We start from the raw sequence: 24,069 nt of genomic DNA, 5'->3' as shown, positions 1-24,069 counted from the left end.
ACATATAAAGCCCCGCTTTAACCAGCCCATATGAACGGTGCTTAGTGGTCTATAGGGGTAACGTGAATGGCAGGGTCTTAGTAGGCTGATTCTGACATAACCGTCTGATGTGAAACGAGAATCCCAAGTTGGCAGCTCTTGCCAGCCCGTGTGTCACGTGGGGTGCGATGGCACAGCGACACGTGGGTAAGATTTAACTGCGACCGGGTCACGCGAAGCCTTGAAAGTGCGAGTAGTACTCCTTTCGCAATAAAATTGTTCTCAACGAAATTCGCCTTGAAAATAGGCACTTTAAAAAAAAACAGCGATATCATGAACAGACTATGGAATTGCTGCCGAGCTTGCGGTGCTATGCCATGTTTACTGCACTCATAAACTAATCGGAAGCCCACCCAAGCAGCAGCCAATAAAACTGCTGAATTTCCTTAAAACAATGAAGTCACCACTACCTGCAACATATGCTGAACGAATGTGAATATTCGTTGCAAAGTAGTCTCCACAGCAATTAACATGCTTTGCATTATTTGGATAATGTGGCATCTCGCGATGTACGGTTTGCTGCAGCAGCTGGAAGGATTAAGCCGCTTCGAACTGTCTTCATTCTAGAAAGTTGTTACATCACCTCCTCACCTTTTCGTTCTAAGACCTTCTGTCACTTTCGGAGAAGTTCCGCGCGGTTGAACGACCAGCAGTGTTTCGGTGCGACTGTCACACAAGCAGGGGATGACTCTGCAAAGAAAGGTGGGCAGCGTTAGTTGAGCAGTGCTCCATTTGCGCCATTAAGGTGAACATAGTAATATATTGTACTGACCAATCGGTGCTACCGTTGTAAGAAAGCCTTATGTAGCTTATGAGGTGCCAAGCTGAGGCCAGATGTTGTCCGCAAAATGCGATCCGCGGAGGTGCGCTCAGTCACCTCATCACAATTGCCCAGAAAAGAATTATAAAAGAGAAAACAGAAAAGCAAATCAAAATAAAGGATAAAAATTTAAAATGTCAGTTTTAGATATCGCAAAAGCAACAAAACAAAAGTGGACATGCACTTACGCAAGTCATCATTATCATCAGCAGCAGCCTCACTATACCCACCGCAGGGCGAAGGCCTATCCCATATTTCTCCAATTAGCCCGGTTCTGTGCTAGCTGCATCCATTTCACCCCTGCGAACTTCTTAACCTCATCCGCCCACCTAACCTTCTGCCGCCCTCTGCTACGCTTTCCTTCTCTTGGAATCCAGTTGTTACCCTAAGCGACCATCGGTTATCCTCTCTTTTCACTACATGTCCTGCCCATGCCCATTTCGTCTTCTTAATTTCCACTAGAATGTTAGTAACTTGAGTAATTCCTCTGACCCACTCTGCACGCTTCTTAATTCTTAATGTTTTCCCTCATTTTTCGTTCCATAGACCTCTGCGTTGTCCTCAACTTAAGTAGAACCCTCTTAGTTAGCCTCTACGTTTCGGCCCTGTAGGTGAGTACAGGTAAGACGCAACTGTTGTATACTTTCCTCTTAAGAGATGCCGGTAAGCTTCTAGTCATAATCTGAGAGTGCTTTCCAACTCAGGGGACTTGAGCTTTTTTTTATTTTGGGATGCAAATTAAAGCACATTAAAAGGCGTGTGTCTTCTGCCTTCAGTATACATATTCCGTACCCACACTCAATAAGCGTATCGTGTAGCTTCCACTTAACAAAAGAAATTAACCAGGTTACGCCTGCAAGTAGGCTCAGAAGTACCAGTTTGGCATTTTGCTTACACCAAAGTCAAACGTTCAATATCAAGTCAAGTTCAAAGGTCAGGTAATGGCCACTCCCTGGTCGGTCATTGGCTACCATATCCATCCAATTAAGCAGGTTCTACGCCATCGGCATCTACTTGACCTTTGCAAACTTCCTAATCTCTTCCGGCCCCTACCTTTCTGCCATTTCCTGTTACGTCTTCCTTCCCTTGCAAAGCACTCTGTCAACCTTAGAGATAATCTGTTACATTGCCTTGGCATTACATCACATGCCAATCCCAATTTCTTTGTGATTTCTACTACAAGTGTATTAAATGTTACACCTTTCATTTTTCCGTTCCACAACTCTCTGAGTAGATCGCAATTTAATTCGAACTTGTTCGGCTACCCTCGAGGTATCTGCCTCCTACGAATACTTCAGATGAATCCTCGTGCTCAGCGGGGCAGCGAGCTTCAAACATGAGGTTCTAGGTTCACAGTGGTTGCGCTGGCAACCACTGTGCATGGGGTACTCTGGCAATGGCTGACTACATAATTCGCATTGATATCGTCACTATATAACTGGATCAATTAGAGCGGCGCCACACACGGTTCATATGCTTGTCCGATGCGATCCATGTGTACTTATCAGCACAGTTAAACCACAGATTTAAGTTAATATGAAACTCATGCGCGTGTGTCATTCGTGAAGCGAGAAACAATGTTCTTTTTACGATTTATTTGCATTTTTAATTGGCAGTCAATAGTGTCATTCGTGGAGCGAGAAACAATGTTCTTTTTACGATTTATTTGCATTTTTAATTGGCAGTCAATAGAAGTGGTTATATTGTCACGACTGAAGTCTGAGGGAGCCGTGAAAGTACACGTAGCCGAAGACCCGAGAATAAGGTCGGCTTGTAGTTCCGAACACAGTCACAGAGTACAGCACCAGCGCGCCGCGCGTGCCAACCACCGCTTCGTCGTCGTCGGCACCAAACACGGCTGTCGCGTGAAAGAAAACATCGTCCCGATGACAAGGTGAGAGGAGAAAAAAAAATTAGGCGTGAGGTGAACTGTACAATAACGCAAGGTTTCAATTGCAGGGAACGCTCAGTCACGCGAAAAGTACGGCTTTAAGCGCACCACATGCACAATTTTAGGCCGCTGGCGTCGAACACTGACGGTCACAGTTCCATCTGGAATGACTTCGTAATTAACGTTGTTTAAGCGGCGCAGGACTTTATAGTGTCCGAAATAGCGGTGGAGTAGTTTGTCGCTCAAGCCTTTGTGACGCACGGGGGTCCACATCGACACTTGGTCCCCTGGTTCGTAGTGGGCCTCCCTGTGCCGAAGGTTATAGTGTCGAGCGTCGGTGGCATGCTGCTCCTTGATGTGCAAGCGGGCCAGCTGACGGGCTTGCTCGGCCTGTTCTGCGAAATGGGCGGCGTCGGCTTCGACCGCTTCTTCCCCGCACAGGAGCATCGCGTCCAACATCGTGCGGGCCTCTCTGCCATATACGAGACGGAAAGGCGTAAACTTCGTGGTTTCCTGCGGCGCCGTATTGTAGGCGAAGATGACATACCCTAGTAGCACAATATGTTTCTGTAACATTGCAGCAACATTGTCAATGTTGTACAATGTTGCGATAACATTGGACTACATTTATCCAACATAATGCGAAAAATTACAACATTCGATAACGTTGCTGCAATGTTAACAAGTAACATGCTGGCAATGTTGCTCTAAAGTGTTCTTTCCACATTGCAGCAATATTGTCAAATGATGTATAAATGTTGAACCACATACGATGACATTGCTATAACATTTACTTTATGGGCTAACTGTCGTTCTTTCATACTATTTCTGCAGCCCAAACAGAAAAGCCGGTATTAGATCACTCCATTGACCTTGTCACTTCCCCGCATGACAATGTTTATTTATTTTTTAGTTTGAGTGGAACCTTGCATGTCATGTGCATGCGATGAACAGTACAAGTGTACTGATTTTTGTTACACTGAGATATAATATACATATATATATATATATATATATGCAATATATTTAGACTGCTGAGATTGCATTATTTTTCAATTAAACATGCGGACTAAAATTATAACTGCTGAAGAAATTTAGTTCTGTTTTCACTATTGCCCCGCAGCCTAATGGTCATGAAGATCGTCGCGAATCCAAATCAAGTCGAAATCGTGGCCGCGCCGAGAGCCATTCCTGCCAAACCGCGTGTAAGCGGCGATCGCGGCAAATTCTTCACGTGCGTGGAGCATTTTCCTTCCTCCATGGCTCACGTGTGTTTCCCTTATTCTAGCATAGTTTTCTTGTGGTCGCCGTGTTCTTGCTGCTGTGTTGCATTGCGGCTTCATAAGAATTCAGCTGAAATGACGGAGGCCTGCACAGAGGATAACATCAGTGGTGAGTGATTTCTAACCAACGTTGTTGAGCTGTGACACGTGTTGCCTGGCACAAAGCCAGTAGTGCATATATGCATGTGTTACCCATGACCTTCGTGATAGTTTGGTAAAGTGCTACATTCGTTGTATCATGAAGAGAGTGAAGTGTTCGCTAAGCGAAGTGTCGATCCGGCAACGACGCCGAAGAATAGCAGAGGCTGTTAACGACGACTAGAAAACTGTTCGGCAGATGTCAGTCCTGATAATGGTCGTGACAGCAGATCATGAAGAAGGTAAAGTGTTCGCTAAGCGAAGTGTCGATCCGGCAGCGACGAAGAATAGCAGAGGCTGTTAACGACGAACTATAAAACTGTTCGGCAGATGTCAGTCCTGATAATGGTTGTGACAGCTGTCCATGTCTGTGTTCATAGAGCAGCGTAAAATTAGAGATGTGCCCACCAAGATGCTTAGCTTAGCAATTCGATCTTTTTTTTTTTTCAGGGATGCAGCTTCACTTGTGACAACCTGATTTGGAAGAGACCCTCATCGTGACCGGCTGGAGGCTACCAGGGCACTAGCATTTTTAGACATGCTAAATTGTTCAGTCATATGCTGACAATACTTGTTTGTAGTTTTCCAGTGCAATGGCGCATGTCCAAAGAAGGAAGGATTAAACTAGTCGTAATGACTCTACTGTTCATAATACGTCTGCTTGTTTCTGAATACCGAACTAAGTTGTGCTCCTATTTTGTATATTTGTGTCAAGCTTCTGCACAAAATAGTCTACACTGTTTTACATTACAGTGTGTAAAACAGTGTAGCACACTAGTTTACTGAAGTGTTTTATATTTGTAAATGCAAGTTGGGGAGGGGTGGTGGGTGCATTTTCATGCAATGCTATTGTGCCCAGTAACTGTTCAAAACATTATCTCTGGTTCTTGTTCCTGAGTAGCCTAGGTGCTGTTTTGTAGCTTTGTTGCAAGTTACTTTATAAAGTAATTAAATAAAATAAATCTTGTCTGTGAAATGTAGGCCCATGTGGCACATTTTTCAATCTATGCCAATGTGCCTGTGAAAATGTTCAGTATGTTATATATCTGCTTCCTTTTTCTGAATAGGCAGTACTGCTGTTTTATATTTTGTTGCAAGTTTCTGCAATTAATAATTTACTAAAGTGTCATGGTTGTAAAACTCAAGTTGAGGGACATGCACATTTTAAAGCTATGCTGATGTGCTTAGTAACTGCTGACATTATTTGTGCTTCCTGTTCTTGAGTAGCCAAATCGGCTGTGTGCTATGTATGATTGTTGCAAGTTTCTGCATAAAACGGTTGTCTTGAAGTAAATATCTTACATTTGTGAAACTAGCTGCTGCATGTCAAGCTAATGAGTATACTGGAATCAAGCTTGCTGTTAGGCTAATTTAATAAATTCTTGACAAATAAAATAGCGCTAAAAACAAATGATGGTTATTTGTAATGCACATGCATATATATAAATCATTCTAATTGCCAGAATAACCACTTTCAGTGCCATTTTCAGGTCACAGCAGCTTATAGCATCTAAATGAGCACTGGTACAGAGCTGTTTAATATTACATTTAAAGTCTCATTCAGAGCAAGCGACTTGAAAAGTGGGGAAAAGCTGTGTTGTCCAGTGCAGCCTTTTAGGTATTTGTACTCCTCTGCACCGCACTGCCGTGTGGCAACGAGTAATGTTCAGTTGCTCATTCTTGCGATCTTAAGCTACCATAACTATTGTGGTACGACGATACCATTGCACATGGCTTAGCCTTTCAGAAGATAAATTTATTGAACAGCAAGCATCGATAGCTAGTGGCCATCAATGCGGCGGAATATTTCAGTAGCTTGGAATGCTGCCTGAAAGTTTCTGCAACATTACAATAGCTTTCCAGCAATATTGCACTAACGTTGTCATGGGAATGTTGCATGCGTGCAAATAAAAAGTTGTACCAATATTAAGAAAATGTTGCAGCCATGTTGCATTAATATCGTCTTCAGAAGTTGCCTAAACATTGACTAAAGGTTGTTGTAACATTGGTGCAATGTTGCTTCAATGTTGTCTTATGTATGTTGCGTCAACGTGGCAAAAAGAGGACACTAGCCACGTTAAGGCAATGTTGAAAGCAAACATTGCGGCCGCATTGAGGCAACAAAGTGTGCTACTAGGGTACGGCAGGATCTCGTCCCACATTTTATGCTCCGCCAAAGTTTTGTTTAGTCGTTCCGTTAATCCATTTGTCTGAGGGTGATACGCTGTTGTGCGAAGCTCGGTATCGCTGAGAGTTAAGGTGTCCCGCAGTAGCCGAGCTGTAAACGCCTTTCCTCGGTCAGTAATGATGGTCGACGGTGCACCGTGTCTGAGCACAATGTCGTTCATAAAGAATCGAGCAACTTCGCCGGCAGTACCTCGGGCAAGGGCCTTCGTTTCAGCGTAGCGTGTTAAGTAGTCTGTGGCGACTACGATCCACTTGTGTCCGTTCGAGGATAAAGGAAATGGGCCTAAAATGTCCATGCCCACTTGCTCGATGGGTGTGAGGGGTGGTTCAATAGATTGTAACATACCGGATGGCTTGAGCGTGGTTTTTTTTCGCCGCTGGCATTGTCGACAAGTCTGTACGTAACGTCTAACGCTCGGAGAAAGATGTGGCCTGTAGTAGTTCTGCCGGACTCGGTTTAGGGTGCGTGTAAAGCCAAGATGCCCTGAAGTTGGTTCGTCGTGGCAGGCCAGGAGGATTTCGTGCCTTAGATCAGCTGGTATGACTAGCAGGTATGTTTTCGCACTCGACGTAGAATTCTTCATATAAAGCACCCCATTGCGGAGGCAATACGACGACAACCCCCGAGCAAGGTACCGGTGTATTGTAGGATGCCCACCTTCAAGATGGTCAATAATCAGTCTCAGCTCGCCGTCGGCACGCTGTTTGGAGGCGAGATCGGACGTAGTGACTGCTCCGAGGAAGCTAACGTCGTCGGTGGCATCTGACGAAGGAGGGCCGACGGGCGCGCGGGACAGGCTATCAGCATCGGTGTGCTTCCGGCCAGACTTATAAATAACATCGAAATCGAACTCATGTAGGCGCAATGCCCAACGTGCTAAGCGGCCACAAGGATCCTTTAAGTTTTTCAGCCAACACAACGAGTGATGGTCAGTGATGACGCGAAACGGTCGGTCATACAGGTACGGGCGGAACTTGGCAGCGGCCCATACTACCGCCAAACATTCTTTTTCAGTGGTGGAATAGTTACACTCAGCACGGGAAAGTGCACGCTGGCGTAGGCAATTACTTTCTCGACCCCGTCTTGGTGCTGAACTAGAACGGCACCAAGGCCGACGTTGCTCGCATCCGTGTGTAATTCTGTGTCGGCATCATCGTCGAAATGTGCCAGGATCGGGGGTGACTGGAGCCGGCGTCGTAACTCGTCGAAAGCCATCTGCTGCTCGGCGCCCCAGGAAAATGATGCGTCATCTCGAGTCAGCAGAGTCAGAGGGCTGGCCATCTGTGCAAAGTTTTTGATAAAGCGACGATAATACGAGCACAGCCCCCAAAACCGTCGGACTGCTTTTTTGAGGGCGGGGACGGGAAAGGCAGCAACGGCAGCAAGTTTCTCAGGGTCAGCTCGGATGCCATCAGCACTCACGATGTGCCCAAGAAACTTCAATTCGGTGAACCCGAAGTGACACTTTTGAGGCTTGAGAGAAAGGTTGGCAGACCGGACAGCTTCGAGAACAGTTCTCAGGCGGCGCAGGTGTTCCGTGAACGTCGGTGAAAAAATTATTACGTCGTCGAGATAAACAAGGCATGTCTGCTACTTAAGACCTGTGAGCACAGTGTCCATCATCCACTGGAAGGTGGCAGGAGCACAGCAGAGCCCGAATGGGAGGACGCGGAATTCATAGAGCCCATCTGGTGTTACGAATGCAGTTTTTTCACGGTCCCTCTCATCAACTTCAATTTGCCAGTAACCACTCCTGAGGCCAATGGAGGAGAAGTACTTGGCTTGGCGAAGTCGGTCGGAGAGTCATCAATCCGTGGCAGCGGATAGACGTCCTTCTTTGTCATACTGTTAAGTTTCCGATAGTCAACGCAGAAACGAAGTGTTCCGTCTTTCTTTTTAACAAGGACTACAGGCGAGGACCATGGGCTGCTGAAGGTTGAGTGACGCCATCGGCGAGCATCTCCTTGACTTGCTGTTGGATAGCGTCTCTCTCCCGAGGAGACACACGATAGGGCTGCTGATGGATGGGTCGAGTGCCTTCATGCGTGATAATCCGGTGTTTAATGACCGACGCTTGCTGCACTTTAGATGATGACGTGAAGCACACACGAAACTCCAGCAATAGATCTTGGAGTTGCATCTTTTCAACGGAGGAAAGGCTAGAATTGATGTCGACAGCGTGTACGGCATCATCCGGTTCAGTGCTAGGCGTAGCTTCCTCTGAAGCAAAACATTCGGCGACTTCGTGCAGATGGTCGACGTGAGCAATGACAGTGCTACGGAACAGATGTCGATGTTCATTGGAGAAATTGGTGACAAGTATCTCCGTCTCTCTTCCACGAAGGAAACAAAGAGCTCTTGCCACAGAAACTCCCAAGGCGAGTGAGAGGGAGACATTAGGCTCAAAAACCCGGAGGCCGTAATGTGGCTCGTCACAAGTAACTCTGGCGAGGATGCTGGCGCGTGGTGGCACTGTGAGGCTATCATCGGCGACTCGCAGCGTGGAGTGGGACCCGCGGTACTCATGCTTTTCAGTGGCCAGTTTGGCGGAAAACGTCACCAAGCGGTTCGGTAGATCTATGGTGGCACCGTGCTCGCGAAGGAAGTCGATGCCAAGAATAACATCACGAGAGCATTCGCGTAGAACAAGAAAAGTCGCAAGAAATGTGCAGCCTCGCACCGTAACCCGGGCTGTACACATACCCAGTGGTGCAACCACATGTCCGCCTGCTGCACGTATGTCTGGTCCGTTCCATGGCGTCATCACCTTTTTCAGTGTCCTTGTAAGCCGCCCGCTAAGGATAGAATAATCGGCTCCCGTATCAACTAAAGCGCTGACCTCCTTCGTGTCGACGATAATAGGGATGTCCAGGGAGACCCGGCCAAGACCAGGGCCTGTCGACGTCGGTTCGGAGTGAAGTGAGCGGTGTGGTGGCGGAAGCTGGACGGCGGTTGGGTGGTCGGCGCCGGGACAATTAAATGTCGACGGCAGGTCGGAGTGAAGCAAGCGGTGCGGCGACGGAAGCTGGGCGGCAGTTGTGTGGTCTGCGTCGGGGCGATTTAAGCGACACGGCAGTGATAACTGGTCGGCGATGCGGACGACGTCAGGGCGATCTGGTCTGTGCGGCGAAAACTGGACAGGAATTCGGCGTTCGACGTCGGGGCGAATCGAGCGGTGCGGCGGTGGAAGCTTTACGGCGAATCTGTGTGCGGCGGCCTCGCCCCCAAAGGTCGCCGGAGCTAGTTTTCCCGATGAGGGCTCGAGGAACCATGGCGTCCAGCGGTATACCGTGACCCAGAGGGTGAAGAGCGACGAAGCGAAGGCGAGCGCGACTCGCGACGAGGAGAATGTGGCAGACTGGCGGGTGACGTACGCTGGCGGGTGCCGTACTCGGCGATGTCCTGAGGCCGCTGACCAGGCCGTGGACGAGGGCTGTCGGGGGAAAATTCCCTAAGGCCAATCTGACGATAAGGGCACTGCCGGTAGAGGTGACCTGCTTCGCCACATTGGTAGCAGAGAGGGCGGTTATCTGGAGCGCGCCAGAGATCAGTCTTCCGGGGCGCCTGGCGCCGATCTGCCCAAAGGGGCAGCGGTGCCGCAGCGTGCGCAGCGACCTGAGGTTGCGTGTAAGGCGAAGGGGTAGGTAGCAGGGCTGGGCGGCGTGTGACATCAGCATAAGTCATCCGCTCGGTGGGGCTCGGGGGTGGTGGTGGAACGACTGTACTTGTTGGTACGTGAGTGCGTTCTCGACCTCCTCACGGATGATGCTGGCCAGGGAAGCTGCGCCAGGAGTAAATGATCCATGAAGTTGCTGGAGCTCCTCGCGAACCACGGTGCGAATGAGGTCGCGAAGGGAGCTCATATCTGCCCCGGGATTGTAGTCGGTTCGGTCAGACGGCGGTAGTGTGAAGATCGTACTGGCCGACCGTACTGGCTCAATCGCTGCTGTAGCAGTTTCTCCATGGTCACAGCTTCAGCCAGAAACGCCGCGACGGTGGTGGGCGGGTTCCGCACGAGGCCGGAAAAAAGCTGTTCTTTGACGCCGTGCATCAGGTGCCGAACCTCCTTCTCCTCACTCATGGACGGGTCGGCGCGATGGCAAAGGCGCATGACGTCTTCAACGTACATTGCGACCCCCTCGTTCTGACGCTAACTCGAGAGGTCAGGGCACGCTCGGCATTCTCTGCGGTCACTGTTGGCGTACGTACCGAGGAGCTGACTTCGGAAGGCCGGCCACGTAGAGAATGTGGCCTCGCGGTTCTCGAACCATGTCCGCGCAGCGTCTTCAAGGCTGAAGTAGACGTTCCGCATTTTCGCAGCGTCGTCCCAGCCGTTAAACGTCGCGACCCTTTCATAGTGAGCTAGCCAGTCCTCGGCGTCTTCAAACTGCTCACCGTGAAATGGTTTAGGGGTACGTGGGGTCTGAAGGATGAGACAGGACGAAGGGGTGGAAGGGACAGTCATGGTACGGGCGGGCGGTGTCGTTGCCACAGCCAGAGTCTCTTCGTCAAGAGGGAAGGCCTCGGGGGACAAGCCTCGGAGCCGTCGGCTGGTACGATGAACAGGAGTGGTCACGAGAGGCGGCCGCGTAGGGTCTTCCGCGGGAGAAGGGATCATCGATGGCACCTCCACCAGTGTCACGACTGAAGTCAGAGGGAGCCGTGAAAGTACACGTAGCCGAGGAACCGAGAATAAGGTCGGCTTCTAGTTCCGAACACAGAGTCACAGAGTCCAGCACCAGCGCGCAGCGCGTGCCAACCACCGCTTCGTCGTCGTCGGCAGCAAACACGGCTGTCGCGCGGCGCTAGGCACGTGGCAATATCATCCATAATATTTTTGAAACGTTATAAACTGGTCAAAGACATAAATGTTTACTATAGCACCAGTATTTAAATAAAACGCTGTATCAGATGGCGAGCAGGACATGTGGAACTGGGATCCAGTTGAACCCAGGTTGTTGCATGCCGCATAAATCCATGTAGATCGGATATTTAGGAGAGTCCCTGAAGGTGGAGTAGATTTGCGATAAGGAGTAATTACTCATTGACATCCACCCAAGCGCAGCCATACGGCAAAAAATTCTTTCCTTTATAGCCGTCAGGCTGCGCTTGGGCGGATGTCAATTAGTAATTACCCTTATCACGAATTCGTTTTGTTCCAAATATCTGAAATGGTGAAAACAGATGCTTGTCTATGACATCGGACATTTTTTCTGCTATCGAAAAAAAAAACAAGCCCATATGCAACGATCTGTAAAGAAATAATTAGCATTCCCTCCTTTCGGGCCCTTTCACCTAAGAGCACACCCCCTTTCTAGTAGGTGCGCATAAATCTGTGTGCCCGCTGTACCTTCAGGTTTACCAGCCTGAGTAGTTCAGTGTTGTGGCGTAGGGAGTTCTCCAAATTATTCCAGCACGCTCCACCGCATGTACGAACTCCTATAGTTGTGAATGTCGATCGCTATTTTTAGTTATAATGCCAAGCACTGTACTTGCCTAATCTATATTTTGTCCTAGTAGCTTGCCATGCTTTGTCATAATGAACTGACTGTCTTACATTTATGACCCTTAAAAAGACATGCTATTGATCGTAAAGCTGCGTAAGAGGCAGAAACACAAGACGTCTGATAAAAATGTACTTCGGCAATATCGAGGAGCTACGATTATAGCAGCAATCGCTAACCTCCTGATGAAAGTGACAGCTTTAGGTCTGACCTGGTCCTTGACGCAGGTCTGCAAAAGTACCCACTTGTACGCGCCAGGAGCCGTAACCTGCTAGTACCAACAAAAAAATCAGAATTGATACATAGGAACCTCCCACCCAGATACGCACACAAACATGTTAACGATTTCCAATCACCCCGCTGTAATTGGCTCAGTGGGTAATGGGCCCAGCTGTCGAGCGGCACAGCCGGGCGTAATGCCGGCCGGGACGCCCAGATTTTAATGCACGAAAAATGCGAGGGGCAACATGTACTGTGCGACATAAGTACATTTAAAATGCCTAAGTGAGCGAATTAATCCGGAGCCTCACAGTACAGCGTCGCTCGTAGCGTGAATCGCTTTTGCACGTTAGAGCTCATTAAATCCAACTAAACCTATTTTAATAAGACGATCTTGGGTTATGCTTCGTAGATGCAGGTACAGATTGACTCTAACAATCTGAATGAAATAAAACCGCTCCCTAAGGCTAGGGTTACGTAGAAGATGGATTGCCCTAGAGCCGGAATAATGTGTTTGTAGGACGTAGCTCGCTAGGAAAACGCTTCGTGCACGATTGTGATTGCACAGCCTACCTTGCAGCGCTTATGAATCGTTGCCTCTTTGTGGCTCCCAATGTTTCGACGGCTCGAAACGCTGGAAGGTCAGATACCACGAGCTCTTCTTCTTCTTCTGCCTTGATATATGGCACATACTCACGAAGGGGGATTGGGCAGGGTTCAGTGTGGACTGCCAGATGTCCTACACAAACTGAATTAGTGCATTAAAGTACTTGTCAACTATACAAAAACTTAAGATTTAAGATCACAAAATTGATTGAAAGGAAAAAATACGCAGTAAAAATTAGGAAGTTTGTAAATTTGGAATACAATTAGAAAGGAAATCTGTCCGTAGCTGTGATGTACCCAGTACTAACAAATTTGAGGCAGCGCAAATACTTTCGCACTCGCACAGAAGGAGAGTAGAAGCGGGACCGACAAGGTAAATCCGAAGCGTGCAATTGAACTTTCTAAATGCACCCTCTTTTTAAGTGAAAACCTTCGACAAGCGAGAAGAAAGTGATCAATATTTTCAATCTCACCGAAAGCCTCACAAAGGTTTGTGGGGCTGATCCCGCATCTACATAAATAAAGATTTAGGCGAGGAATCCTGCATCTCATGAGAGTCATCGCTACCTCACACTGCCGTGATTTACATGAATGAACTTTCCATGAGTATATGAGATGCGAGCTGTAGATAGCAAGGGATCATTGTATGAAGCGGCTAGGTATCGATAACGCTTAAAACGGGACATTCCAAAAATGGTGATATTAAGGATGGTACATAAAACAGATGCATCAAGAGCTGAATTAGCCGGGAAATCTGCCACTTCGTTCTTGAAAATACCGCAGTGACCGGGGACCCAGATGGAGCGTATTTTTTTCACTCAACCCGGTATGAAATACTTTAGTGAGCGGCTCAAAAGAGAATCCCGTGCTGACTCCAGTGACCGCAAAACAGAAAGAGAGTCTGATAGAAAAATTATTTTTGATTGATTGCAGAGAACCTTTAGTAGTGCTAGCCCAATTGCCATAAACTCTGCTAAAAATATCGGTGTGTAATCCGGGGTACGCACCGAAGAACTTCAGGAGAGAGACTCTAAAAAAATTGAAATCGCTACTTTCTGCGCAGTCACAGGCGCATCAGTGGCAATTACAGTGTGATCAGGGAAATTTTCAAGGTAATCACATAGGAGACTGGATATTAACGTGCTTCACATTAGATGGAAATATAGAATCATAGTTTATATCCACAAATGACGTTGAGCAACCAATAGGATATATAGAACCAAGGTCCACACCAATGCTTGCTAAAATGCTCTGCGTAAAAACAACCTGGGGCATGCAGACCCTTGGCCACTGGTGAGTGAGAAAGAGGGCTGGGTTTGACACAAAAATATGCATAGCCACACCGGGAGTAGCCTCAAATGATCGCAAGAATGATCTAACAGTTAGAAGGCGGAAACGGGACTTAAGGTCCGGAATGAGGGCCTCCAAGTACAGAACAGTGGTAGAGACTGACTGTGGAAGCCCTATGCAGAGACGCAGCACCCGTCTCTCTAAAAGCAACAAAGGATGCAGTTTATATCTCGGACACCCAGAAAAAAGAATGTAGCCAAATGCCAGTATCGTTCTCACATAGGCTTTGCACAAAAGTAGAAGAGTATCTCAACGCATACCAAATTTCCCATTACTTATTTCTTTGAGCCTAAAAAGGCCACGCTCACCTTTCCGAACATCAGACTTGATCTGAGGCCTCCAATCCATAATAGCGTCATACTTAATGCCTAAAATAGCGCAGATTGCACTCGAGGGATCACATCTGAGCGATAGTTTAACGAAACATATAAGGAGGGTTTGGTTTTAAAAAGTAGCAGACTACTTTTCACACATTTAAAACTAATTTATTTTGTCCAACTAGACCTCAAGCGAATTTAGGTAAGCCTGTAGTGAACGACAGAGGTTATGAATATCTTTTGCCGAGGTGAAGAATGCAATGTACTCTGCATATACATATACAGTGACATCAGGATGAACCTGAATATCACATATTATAATTAAAAGGAGTGGTGAGAGCACAGAGCCCTGGAGCACCCCTCTTGTCTGTGCATAGGTAGCTGAGATTAATGAGTTATCAGTGCAAAAGCATTCTCGTGCTTTCAAACATTCCCTGGTCCACACATAAATGTAGAATGGAGGACGTAATAATGTACCCAATATGTCGCCCAGAAACGCTACTCTTCTTCTTCTTCTTCACTCCGTCCATATAGCAACCACCAACAGCTGCGGATTGGCCAGAGGTCAGTAAATGTCTAAGAACTTGATACATTATCTTGACTTTGACTGTATGATATATAACTCGTTACTTTGAAATTAGTGTTCAGAATTTTACGGTGACATAATTAGTGATCAATAAAAGGGCAATTCTTAATACAAAAAATGAAGAGCAATGCAGAATTTGCATTGGAGTAATGCGAAAGCACGGATGCTGTTGTTGGTTGTTTCTCGTTTCTTCTAGTTGCTTTGCTCGCTTCATGTTTACCCAATTTTAGTTTTTGGTACTTTCAAATAGCGCGCCAATCTCCTTTTTTTTTAGTCGATATTTATTGCTTCAGGGCATCAGTAGGGTATGAGATGAAGGGTGAATAAATGATTAAATGAATGGAAAAAGGTTGGCTGATTTTAGGATGTCCAGAAGTGGGCGATGATGAGGTCCCTGCGTCAAAGTGACATCTGAGGCAGATTAGTTGCTGAAAGGCCAGCTATGCCCAGGTGCCGATTCGTGTTGGCTTGAGTGCTGGGCAGTTCCACAGCAAGTGGTGGATGTCGGCCTCGACATCTTCGTTTTTACAGATCGGGCATCCTGGGCGAGGATATAAGTGTTGGAAGTAAGACCACGTCCTAGTTACAGCTGGTGTAAGGGCAACACCGACCCTGATCCTCCTAAGCGCTACCTCCTCTGCACGGGTGAGACCGCGGGGAAAAAATATCGCACACGGAGGGATAAGTGCACGTGTGCTGCGCCGGAGGTGCTCCTTTCTTGACAAAAGGAGGGTAGCGTCGTCGACTTCGAGAAGCCGTGAGATTGATGCGTCTTGGTTCACGAGGCGGGTCGCAAAATCAGCTTGACTTTGGGAAGGCAGCAGATCCCGTGGGACCCACTCAATGCGTATTGATTGTGGGATGCGCGCCGCAAGCTGGTGGATGTCCTGCCAAATTTTAGGGCAGCGGCTGACACGTCAGAGCAGACGTACTGCTTGAAGTGCGTCAGTGCGGATGACAACGTGGGCTGTAGGGAGCATGGTTATAGAAGTCACAGAGCAGAGTGCCTCCTGAACTGCCATAAGCTCAGCGCAGAAAGATGTAAGTGGTTCCGAAAGCTGAAACGTAGTTGTCTTATTCAGGCTAGGTCTCCGTGGACAGTAGATTGCCGTTTTTGCTTCACAGCCTTGCAGGCTTCTCTCTCCAATCTCTTCCTATGCCCTTTTTCGGCTCTGTTTCTAGTTGCGTGGCGTCACATCCTCTACGTCACATTACTTCACTTCTTGTTTACCCATTTTAGTCTTTGCTACTTTTAAATTGTGCGCCAATCCCTTCCTGTGCCATTTTCGGCTGTACTTCCGGTTGCGTGATGTCACATCCTTGGCATCATATTAATTCACTTCTTGTTTGAGTGAATGAGTGAGAAGACTTTATTTACACCGACATCGACCTCGGGGCAGGGCTCAGCCAGGGAGAGGGTCTCCTTGCTGGCTCTCACGCACCGTGGCCGCAGAGAAGGTCTTGGAGTAAGCCTCCGCCAGGCGTAGGACGATCTTTTGTTCATCCACATTTCGGCTGCGGATGTAGGACTGCCAGGTAAATTGATCAAGGGGATCAGTCTCTTTAGCTCCCGGAGAATCGGGGCATAGCCAGATTAGGTGAGTTTGACTCAGAGGTACGTTGCAGAGATTGCAAGCCTCTGGGTTCCCTGTCAAATGATTATGCAGAGTAACATGAGGAAAGAAACGATTGGCTTGAATACTTCGCCAGGCCCTGCATTCTGAGGGTATTAGGTACATATCTGGTGGTGAACAGATCTTGCCGTTTAGTCTGGGTGTCTCAGAGAGCTCCTTGTAGGTGATGAGGGGGTCTTTGTCTCCGGGTAGCAGGGTGTCATGGCCGCTCGGGTGTATACATTTCGAGCGAGGCGATGGGCAGCCTCATTGCCTGGTAAACCTCGTGAGCTGGAACCCAGATGACTGAAACCTACCGGTTTAGCGGGTGCTTTCTCAGTAGACTGGCCGCCTGCTTGGAAATTAGGCCTTTGCTGAAGTTCCTAACAGCCGCCTTATTATCTGAAAGGATAGTTCTGGCTTTATAGTGCCTGTACATGCCAGCTCTATCGCAGCCTCTTCAGCTAGTAAAGCGTTACGCGTATAGTTTCCGCGTCTCAAGTTCCAGGAGTTCAGCAACATAAGGTGGCTCACCTGACTGAAGCTTTAGTTCTTGCGGTACTTTTAGGCCCACTACAGTGGAGTTGAGCCGCCAAATCTGGACCTCCCTGACCGCTTAAGGAATCTCTTCCCAGGTATTATGCATTCCCATAGCTAGACGCGTCTTTGTCGACGAGTTAGGGGGATGCCTAAAGCCCTTTTGAATGACATTCTGATCATTTTCTCTAACTTCTCTACTTCACCAGGATTGAGATAGAAAAAGGGAGTGGCATAAGCTATCCTGCTGATTACAAAGGCACGAAGCAGTTTTATTAGACAATGTTCTCTGAGGCCTTTGTTCCTGAGAGAGATTCGTCTGAATATCCCCGTTACCTGGTGGACATACGTCTGAAGCTTTTTCAGGATGGTGGTGCTTTTCCTTTTCTGCTGTAGGAAATACCCCAGGATTCTAATAGTGCTGACTCTCGGTAGCTTGCTCCCTCCCACGTATACCTCCACTGGTTTGTGTAGTTGCTGTAGGTGGGATTCTCTGTTCAGTTGTTATTTGCTGCACATTGAGAAAAGTTCAGATTTGTGAGGAGAGCAAGATAGTCCTCTCTCTAGGGCGTAGTTTCCAACTATATACGCCGCTTCCTGCAGCCTATTGCGATATATCGGCGCTGGAGCCTCGATAGGTCCAGATTGTTATATCGTCTGCATAGATGCTATGTTTGATGCCTTCTATCTTATTGAGATGGGACGAGATATCTTTCATTGCAAAATTGAAGAGTACCGGGGAGAGGACAGATTACTGGGGCGTTCCTCTTCTCCCGGTACTGATGGGCTCGGACCTAAGTCCCACGAAGCTAACGTCAGTTTTCCTGCGGGTGAGGAAATCTTCGACATAGTTAAAGCACTTGCTTCCCACTCCAGCCGAGTTGAGGCCTTCGAGAACGGCTCTGTGCTCAACATTATCAAATGCCTTAGTGAGATTGAGTCCCAGGATGGCTCTATATGACGCATTGTTCTCGGGAGCGTCCATGATGTCGTGCTTTAATCTGAACAGGACATCCTGTGCGCTTAATCCCGGCCTGTACCCTACCATCTCCACTGGCCAGAGTTCCTTGGTTTCCATATGACTAGAGATTCTGACTTGGACCACATTTTTCATGAGCTCTCACAGACAAGGTGATATGGGCCTCATGTTGTTTATCCATTTTAGTTCTCGGTATTTTTGAGTCCCTTCACATGGGGGGACATGGGCCTGTCAGGAAACACAGGTACCACCAATAAACACCACACCAACACCGGAGCAGTGGGAGGCTGCGCTGTCCTGCTCGACGCCTGACGACCAGCTCAAGTTGATTGACAGAGCGCGCAAGACGGCAAAGGCCACTGGGGCCCTGGACTGAGGGCCCCACCAACGCCGGGAGAATTCCCTTCGTGTAAATAAAGTTTTTCATTCATTCATTCATTCTCGGTATTTTCAAATTACGCGCTAATCCTTCCTATGCACAATTTCGCCTCAACTTTTGGCTGCGTAACGTGACATCCTTGACGTCACCTTAATTGACGAATTTAATTAACTACTATAGTATTTGATACATGCAAGTGTGGCGCCAAGCCATTTTCTAATTAGAACTTTTTCGCCTTTACTATAACATTTTTGCCTCTAATTATTTACCTAATTACTTTTATACTTAATTATTTTTTCGGACACAAGATTATGTCTCCCTCTATCGATTAACACCACTCGTTAACCTATACCCCTTCAGAATTACAACTGCTGCGGACATAATTTGCGTATTCTGCCTCTATTTATTACCTAATTAACTTATTGGTCTAATTATTTTTCGGACACAACATTATGTCACCCTCTATTGATTGACATCACTCTTACCTCTACCACGTTTCAATTACACCTTCTGCGGACACGATTTTGCTGACGTGGCCTGTGGACGCGGCCTGCGGACGCCGCTTGCGGACGCGGCTTGCGGACACCGCCTGTGGACACGGTCTATGGACACGGCCTGGGGGAGCGGACGCGACCTGCGGACGCGGCTTGCGGACACCGCCTGCGGACACGAGCTATGGACATGGCCTGGGGGAGCGATCTGCGGATAGAAATTTGTGAACATAGCGAAGTAATGCTTTCGCATTAAAAATAACACACTTTGGCGACTTAGCTGATGAAAGGTGAAAGCCTTAGTGCCGCATTCTGCTGCGCATTGGTTCCGAATGTGGCGGTGAATGATGCTTCGAGTAAAGAAGGTGACTACTGTTTCATATTCCTCCTTTCCTTTATAGCATGGTACATGTCTGCGCGGAGAATTGTAAAGAGGGTGACTACTGTTTCACATTCCTTCTTTCCTTTATGGCATGGTACATGTGTACGCGGAGAATTGTGACAGCCCCGCCGGGGTGGTGCAGTGGTAAGACGCTCGACTACTGTGCCGGAGTACCGGGTTCGAACCCGACATTGGCGGCTGCTTTTCAATGGAGGCGAAACAAACATGCCTCCGTGTGCTGTGCGATGTCAGCGCACGTTAAAGATCCTCAGGAGGTCGAAATTACTCCGTAGCCCTCCACTACGGCTCTTTTTTTTTCTCCCTTTCCACTTTCCCTCCCACTTTCTCCCCTTCCCTTAAGGCGCGGTTGAGGTGTCCACAGGAAACAAGTGAGAAAGTTACCGCGCCTTTCCCTTCCTATAAATCAATCAATCAGATATGACAGACAGTGCGCCTTTTCTATCCTGTAAATCAATTTCAAATGGTGTTTATGCTTGTTGTGCTAACGCCTCCTAGTGGTGGTAAAAATATTTTAATGAAAATGATTAGGAGGTTGTAGCGGCGGTTGGAGTCCTCAGTCCGGAACCCCATTGGCGTAGGCTGCTGTCCGCGCTCTTCCGATGAGTTCTTTTTGAACCCTTGCGTCCGAGCTGGTCAGAGCTGCCTCCCACCCCTCCTGCGTTGGCTGGTTATTAATAGTGACAGTCTGATTTCGCTGGCATGCCCACACCATATGGTATAGGTCCGCCTTCTCCCCGCAGAATTTGCATTGTGAGTCAAATGACTCTGGATCTATTGCGTGTAGTCTGCGTGGATTGTTAAAAGTGTTGGTCTGTAGCTTGCGGAGGTGTATCTCCTCCCCTTTGTCTAGTGTCTTTGCCGGTGGAGGGTAGACCCGGCGAGATAATCTTAAGTGCTGAAGTATTTCGGTGTAAGTTAGCAATGGGATAGGAGGTTCCACGAGATCCGTATTGGGTGCCCGGGGGAGAAATGCTCGGGCTGAGGCGTGTGCGCTCTCGTTCCCTGGGATGCCCTGGTGACCTGGTACCCATACTAAGTGTTTATCCATGGGTTGGTAGCCACGGGTGTAACTATCTTGCAGGATTTTAGCTGCTAGCGGTGCAATCCTGCCCCTGAGGTAATTGCGATATGCTGTCTGTGAATCTGTAAGAATGTATTCTGAGGTAGTGTGTGTCGCAGCTAGGGCAATTGCCACTTCCTCCGCAGCCAGTGTGTCATGGCTGTGTAATATTAGTCCATCCACTGTTTTATCTTGGTGTACTACCGCAACGGCCGCCATTCCCTGTTCAGGACCCGCAGCATCGACATAGAACACGCCCTCGCGCCCGCCGTAGTGCCTTTTTATAGCTTCCGCTCGTGCTTGTCTTCTTGGCTGGTGAAAGTCGGGGTGCATATTCCTCGGTAATGGAGTTCCCTTGAATTGTCCTCTCCATGAGGCTGGGATGTCGCTTTTAGGGTCTAGCTGTTCGGGGCAATTGATGTTCAAATCGTTCAAGACTTGTCGGCCAGTCAGAGTCGTGGAGAGTCGTACCACCTGCGCCGTGAGGTGTGCCTCAATCAGCTCGTCTACCGTGTTGTGGACGCCCAGTCGTAAAAGCCGGTCCGTCGATGTCGTAAGAGGGAGGCCCAGGGCCTTCTTGTAGGCTGTTCTGATTATGACGTCGAGGTTCTTGATGTCAAACTTCTTGAGACGAAGGTAGGGTGCCGCATAGACGATGCGGCTCACGACGAAGGCCTGCACCAGTCGGAGAGTATCTTCTTCGCGCATCCCTGATTTCCGCGTCGTTATTCTGGCGATCATCCTGCCGACTTGCTCGCTCACGAGGCGGAGTTTCTGGATGGCGAGGTGGTTGTTGCCCTTGTTATTGATGCATAGACCCAGTATCTTAACGGTCTGAACTTCCTTTATGGGTGAGTTGTCAACGTGGATGTCGATCGTGGCCTGATTTTTGTGCTGGCGGAAGACTAGGAGTTCACATTTTTCGGGAGAGCAGGTTAGTCCACACGCTCGTGCATAATTCTGAACTGTTGTTGCCGCTGTTTGTAGTTGTTCTTCCATCATTCCCATACTACCCCTAGTTGTCCAGATGGTTATATCGTCAGCGTACAGGGCGTGTCGTATGCCCTGTATCTGATTTAGAAGAGGTGGAAGATTGCGGAGTGCAATATTGAACAGAAGTGGGGATAATACTGCCCCTTGCGGAGTGCCTCTCGTGCCCATCTTCACTTGCGTTGTTTGTTTAGTGCCGATGCTGATGTTGACTGTTCTGTCTTTAAGGAAATCATAGATGTATGAGTAGACTCGCTGGCCACAGTTGGTGGTCTGGAGATTTTGGAGGATTGTGGAATGTTTGACATTGTCAAACGCTCCTTTGAGGTCGAGGGATAGAAGTGCTCGGTCACTGTTTCTGCGTGCTGGATCAATGACTTCGCGTTTGAGTTGCAGAAGCACATCATGGGTGGACAGATGTGCTCTGAATCCAAACATCGTGTGTGGCAGTAGCTCGTTGTTCTCTAGATAGTTGGAGAGACGTGCGTGGACTGCCTTTTCCATGAGTTTGCCTGCGCACGACGTGAGGGATATGGGGCGTAGGTTTTCAATGCTGATTTTCTTGCCGGGTTTGGGGATAAAGTGTACATTGGCTGTTTTCCATGCCTGTGGAATGGTGCCGATGCGCCAGCATTCGTTAACGTAATCCGTAAGTTGCTGCAGTGCCTCCGTGCCGAGGTTGGTTAGAAGTCCGACCGTAATTTTGTCTTGTCCCGGGGCTGTACCTCGGCGCATATCTGCTAGTGCTGCTATGATTTCTTCTAAAGTGAAGTCTTTATCTAGGTCTTCGTTCGGTTCCCCCCGGTATTCTGGATTTGAGGGTTCTGCGTCTCTCGAAGTGCAGATATAGCGACGCGTGAGTTCATCCATGAGTTCATCATCCGTGCCTTGAAAGTTGTGTAAGGCTCGATGCAAATTTCTACGTTGTTCACTCTTCGATTTCGGTGGATCAATTAGGCATCGGAGAAGGTTCCACGTAGTCTTGCTGTCTAGGCGACCTTTGAGGGATTCGCACCTTTTTAGCCAATTGGTGCGAGCGAGGTCCCATGCGTATTGGTCTGCTTGAGTAGTTAGCTTCGCTATTCGAATTCTGAGTTTTCGATTGTGCCTTTGTTTCTTCCACCGTTTTATGAGACTACGCCTAGCTTCCCAAAGGTGTAGAAGATGGTTGTCAACAGCTGGGTGGTCCTCCGTGGTGGCAAGGGTTTTTGTGAGGTTTTCTTTAAGGTCGAGAATAGATGCCGCCCACTCTTCGTAACTAGTTATTTGTTCCGATGTAACTAGTTTAGTATCCTTCCTGAATTTCTCCCAGTCTGTCATTCTGGCTTGCCCACGAGGTTTGCTGTGCTTGTTGCTTTCAAAGATGGTCTGCAGCATGTAGTGATCGCTGCCTAAGGTCTCTCCCGTATTGAGCCACTCATAGTTGCGGGCGTTGCGGACGAGCGTCAGGTCGGGGGAGGTATCCCGAGTTATGCTGGTACCGACTCGAGTCGGATGCTGCGGGTCAGTAAGTAAGGTGAGTGCCATGTCAGCGATGGCGGAAGCTAGTTTCCTGCCTTTAGTGTCTTCCTTTGGATATCCCCATAATGGGCTAGAAGCGTTAAAGTCGCCGACTATAGCTAGGGGAGCTGTGTGAGCTTCTCTTAGTGCTTTGATAAAGATAGCGTCAAAGGCTGCGCGGCGCTGTTTGGGGCGACTATATATATTGAGTATATAGGTGCCCTTGCTGTTACGGTGTTGTGGTAGCAACTTTATGAAGGTATATTCAATGTCGCTGTGTAGGTCAAGGTCTACAGTGGTTGCTGTGCATGATTTGTGGACCAAAATACATGTCGAGGGGTTTGTTTGATGTGTTGAGTATCCTCTGATCTTAGCCTCCATATTTACTTCTTGCAGGGCTATTATTTGCGGCGCATGAGAATAAGAGTCTATGTATTGTTGTAATGTTTCCCTCTTGCGCTTTAGTCCCCTGCAGTTCCATTGTAGGATGGTGAGTTTAGGTCTTGGTTGTGGCGCCATGTTGAGGATTAGAAATGTGTGTCGGATCCTGTGGTGGATCTTCAGGTTCTTTATCAAGTTCAGGGATGACTAGGCGACGATTTCCCATTTTGCCCTGTAGTTTTGTGCCCTTGTTGTGAGAAACATCCGAATATTCCTGAATTTTTCGGTCAATTCTAATCTCCTGCGCTTGCATCCTGATTAGAACTGGTTCAAGTTTTTCCATCATGGGCTTGATGACTGATTCTAACATGCTTTTGATTGTCGTCTCGATCATAATTTGTAATTTATTGGCCATGAGATCTTGGACTGTGTTTTCCAAGCGGGTAATGCGGTCCTGTGTTTCGGTGTTCTCAATAAATTGCGGCATGGGTGCCTGCGGTGCTGCTGCCTGCGGTTGTGGTACCTGCGGCATTGGCGCCTGCTGTGGCGTCTCTAGTGCAGTTTGCCTGTCGATAGTGCTAGTATTTAGCTCCTGTGGGTACGGAGGGTGTACCTCTTCCTTGTCCTCCTCCATCGGACATGCCTGTTGTGTCAATGGAGGTAATGTGTTCTTCGGGTTGGCTGCGACGCCTAATTGCTCTTTTAATTTCCTATTTTCTGACTTTAGTTTCTCGATCTCTGCTTTAAGTTGTTTGTAAGCCAACGCTTCGGGGGAGGAGGCAGCTACATCTGCCC

The 24,069-nt window shown here is 48.0% G+C and overlaps 1 pseudogene; it reads right to left on the bottom strand.

The window, feature by feature from the left end:
* The window catches only part of LOC146209474 (uncharacterized), a 159,323-nt pseudogene extending 137,426 nt beyond the window's left edge, over window positions 1-21,897 (bottom strand).
* Window positions 21,898-24,069: the final 2,172 nt, after the last annotated feature.

Source organism: Amblyomma maculatum, chromosome 1 (genome assembly GCF_055883805.1).
Source record: "Amblyomma maculatum isolate TAMU_Amacu chromosome 1, ASM5588380v1, whole genome shotgun sequence".
Lineage (NCBI taxonomy): Eukaryota > Metazoa > Arthropoda > Arachnida > Ixodida > Ixodidae > Amblyomma > Amblyomma maculatum.
The sequence above is the reverse complement of the archived record's forward strand: the minus strand, read 5'-3'. Positions and strand labels throughout refer to the sequence as shown.